The 4,483-nt window shown below is 39.0% G+C and overlaps 1 pseudogene; it reads right to left on the minus strand.

The window, feature by feature from the left end:
- Positions 1–675: 675 nt before the first annotated feature.
- LOC127639468 (hepatocyte cell adhesion molecule-like) lies at positions 676–4,162 on the minus strand (annotated as a pseudogene).
- Positions 4,163–4,483: the final 321 nt, after the last annotated feature.

Raw genomic sequence — 4,483 nt, forward strand, 5'->3', positions numbered from 1 at the left:
TTTTCCCCTATTCTCTGTATTATAAAGCACTGCAGGACAGTTGAATAAATGATGCAGCTAAAATTGTGTGTGTGTTTGTATGTGTGTCTTGAGAAATGTGTTGTAAAACCGGCATTTAAAGGGTTAAAATTAATGAATATTTGGTAGTTATGATCAGGACTGATGTTGGTTAAAAAATTAACTAAGTGAAAGTGGAAAATAATATTAATATCATATTTCTATGGCACTTTTGTCCTCTAAGGACCTCTCAGTATCTTTAAAAAAAAACATTGATGCACAAGGGTTAAATTAAAATGGCATGTAGGCTACTTAAAAAGACCACCAGATGTCAATATGATCTAATAGGACATTTTACAAAATGGGTGTCCTTAAGCGAGAGCTGCACTATTAGAAGTTAAGAGTATGCCTGAAATAAACAGTTGGGTCTTCAGTCAACATTTAAACAGAGTGTGTGTGTGTCTGGTTCACAGCCAGGATCAAGTTGGACTTTGATATTATTTGTACAGTTGACAGCATGCCACAGAAATTGGCCAATCCATAGTCGGTATGGCACCCTACCATACTACTCTTACAATTCCTGGCCAATATAAATGGCAGAATGAGATGTAGTCTACGTATCCTTTTATTCACCTTTAACCCTGAGAGACCTAAAGGACATCTTAATAATCTGGTCCCCTAGTGTCCTGATGTTAGAATGACGACAGATGCAGCGGTTTCATGGTTGATGTTTGACGATGATTTCTGTGCTCTCCTCTCCTGATAAACCTTTTTTGATTTAACGTCATAAACGAGTACAGCAACAGCAGCCACGCCCACCAGAGCAGAGATGACCAATCGGATCACAGCTTCAGTGTAACCACAACAGTGGATGCGGTCTGAAGAAAAAGAAAATGATGAAAATGAGGCGTGCAAGTAATCTGGAAATTAAGCCAAGCACTGTTTCACAAACTTACTGCATAAATAACAAAGACTGAATGCTCTAAAACATGTCAGAGCTGATAGTCGGAGTTGAAAAAATTATACTACACAGATCAGTAAATAATAAACACTAATATCACCGCTGCTGTACCTGAACACGGCTGACAGACTTCAGTGATGTCGAGATGTTTAGTCTGATTTCTGATGGGATTGTTGATCACACAGCTGTAGATACTGTTGTCCTGATATTCCACTTCCAGAGAGAGACTTCTGTTGAGACCAGACACACTGATGGAAGACAATAAACTGTTTCCTTTGTACCAGGAGAGAGTCAGCCTGTGTCACATTCACCACTGAACACACCAACACACATTTAGAGCTTGAAGAATATAGTGAAGAGTCTCTGATGATCACAGGAACCGGCAGACGAGCTGGAAAAATAGAGAATAACAGAGATGTGTGTTTAGTCGGTACTTTGAACATTTCTCTTTAAAGAGGAAATGTATAGTTTTTCTCAGAAACATTTATGTTTATCGTTTCGTTACGTTTGCGACCGCACACAGCGGAAAAAAAAAACATGGCTGCAAATGTAAAAAGCGGCTCGGTGATAGCGATGTCAGATTCGCGAATTAATCGATTCTTCTGAATCGAATTGAGTCTCATGGAGAAGTCGTAAGAATTCGTCCGTGTTGGCTTAATCGTGAAAACGTCATAATACCCTCTTCCACGATACAGTAAATGATCTTTACGCTTCAAATCACAGTAAGGGGGTGTACTTTATGGTAAGATTTAGGCCTAGTCCACACTAATCGTTTGAAAACGTATCTTTTTCTCTCCGTTTTGGGACAGCGTTTTTGTCCACGAAAATTTAGCTTTTTGAAAACGCACTCCAAAGTGGACACATTTGAAAATGCTGTTTTCGCGTTGTAGTGTGGACTGTGAAAACAGGCAGCTTTGGAAAATGATGACGCATTTTTAGTCATGTGATCTATCAAATCAAAACAATCAAGATGGCGGCCCGTGTTATAGCGGCTCTGTTGTGCCTGATACTCACTTTGATTGCGTTGTTAAAAAATAAATGTTAGTTTGTACAACCATCCAATTGCGTTCTTCAAAGGTGAAGGGAAGTCCACTCGGAATTGGTGTCTGGCGATGGAAAACGAGGACAATCGCATATATCGTAAAGGCAGCGGGGATTTTCCACATGCGCAGTAACATGATTTACGGGGCGGCTGTGGCTCAGGTGGTAGAGTGGGTCAGCCACTAATCGAAGGGTTGGCGCCCACATGACTCCACATGCCGAAGTGTCGTTGGGCAAGACACTGAACCCCAAGTTACTCCCAATGGCAGGCTAGCACCTTGCATGGTAGCTCTGCTGTCATTGGTGTGTGAATTTGTGTGTGAATGGGTGAATGAGACGCAGTGTAAAGCGCTTTGAATACCGCTAAGGTTAAAAAGCGCTATATAAGTGCAGACCATTTACCATTTCCATTTAAGCGTTTTCATGGGTTTCAGTGTGGATGAGGAACTTTTGGAAAACACTAGTGTGGATGGAGAGTGTTTTGAAATGAAACGCCATTTTCAAATGTATCCGGATTAATGTAGACGTAGCTTTAGATAAGGGGTTTGGGTTAGGGGATACAATTAATAAGCATGTCAATAACGACCCAAACCCTTAAGTTTCATTTACTTCACTGGCACTGATCTCTATGATCAACTTAAGCTTGCAATGCTTTTCGAAACAGCCTTTGTTGGTCTGAACGATTCGTTTGGTGAATTTGAATCGTGAAACTAGCATTGGCTGACACTGTCAGTACCATATTTGATCTTAGTCCAGTGTTTATGAATCAAGCAGACCACTCTGTAGCTCAGTACAGTGTATTTCACTAGAAGTCTCACTGCGTACAAAAGAAACACCAATATCACTGTTGACCTATAGTAGGCCTACCTGAACATGGCCGACAAAGATCGGTAATGTTGAGATGTTTAGTCTGGTGTCTGATGGGATTGTTGATCACACAGCTGTAGATGTTGTTCTCCTTATAATCCACCTCCAGAGGTAGAGAGAGATCGGTGGTGATATCAGAGGCATTGATGTTGTTCAGTAAACGGTTTCCTTTGTACCAGGAGAGAGTCACCTGTGTCACATTCACCACTGAACACACCAACACACATTTAGATGAACTTTCAGATGATGAAGGACTGTCTGGACAGTAACTTGTAATGGCAGGAATGGGCAGATCAGCTGGAAGAATAAATTAAATGAACCGTTAACAAGAAAGCTGCTTTATTTGTCAGTGATAAATGTGTTGAGATTAGAGGTCGACCGATAGTGGATTTTGCCGATACAGATAACTAAGGTAGTGGAAAAATACTGATAACCAATATCAGCACCGATTAATCGGTAAAAACCAATATATCGGTCTACCTCTAGTTGAGAGAGCGTTTATTGTGATAATAAAATATTTAAAAAATAATTAAATACATTTAAAATGTTTTATGGCAATTATCCTATTATTCATAGGCATATGCATAATTATGACACCCATTTAATATATCAGCCCACAAGTGTATTTCTCTACTCACCAAACACAGTAACTCTGAAAGTCTTGGTTGAGACCTTATTACTGATGATTTGTAGTTTATAAAGTCCAGAGTGGCGGGTTTGGATGTTTTTGATGGTGAGAGATCCAGTCTTGTAGTCCAACATTAGCCTGTCTCTAAATTTCCCATCATCACCATCATATGTATCAAACTTTGGCTTCGCTAGGTTCACTAAAGCAATGAGAGCTTCTTGAGGTCCAAACATCCAATTTAGATCATCATCCCCTTTATTTCAGTAACATCAGTGTGCAGAGTGACCGAATCTCCCTCAGTCACTAATATTTCGCCAGTCTCACCACTGAATACACCTGGAAAACACAGGAATATGTACTTAATATTTAAAGCCCTGAAGTAACTTTAGATTTGTAGTTGTAAAGCTTTTTAAAACTAAATCTTTCTAAAGACACCCACCGATGTTTACTTATTTTAATATTGAATACCTTTGAAATTAGATCTTTTAGAACTAAATTAAAAAATATAGTATGTTTTAATAATCTAATACATGAATATCCTGACTGATTTTAACAATATCTTATAGTTATCTAAAATACAGAACTGACCACATAAAATAGACGAGTAACTTACCTATAAAGTGTATAAAGTACACATAAAACAAAACAGTGCCATACATTTTCTTCAAAAGTAATCTCACTCAACAAGTCTGGTCAGTTCTGTCATAGTAAATAAGGCATTATTCTTGTGACAAGATTTCTAAACCCTGTGCTGACGTGTCTGAGGCGATTCGTGGTTTTAATAAATGATCTTATCCATCCTGTCTCATATAGAGTATCTGCAGGTAACTGGGGGTTGGTGGTCTGCAGTGAAGTGATGTAGTAAATGTGATCTCTGGAGGTCGTGCTTAAATACTGTATGTTATGTGTCATGCTGTAATTGCCAATGAGATAGAGAGCATTAATACAACTTTATTTGTGTCCTTGTCCAGTTCTGCTTGTGGGTTATC

This window comes from Xyrauchen texanus, chromosome 48, assembly GCF_025860055.1.
Source record: "Xyrauchen texanus isolate HMW12.3.18 chromosome 48, RBS_HiC_50CHRs, whole genome shotgun sequence".
Lineage (NCBI taxonomy): Eukaryota > Metazoa > Chordata > Actinopteri > Cypriniformes > Catostomidae > Xyrauchen > Xyrauchen texanus.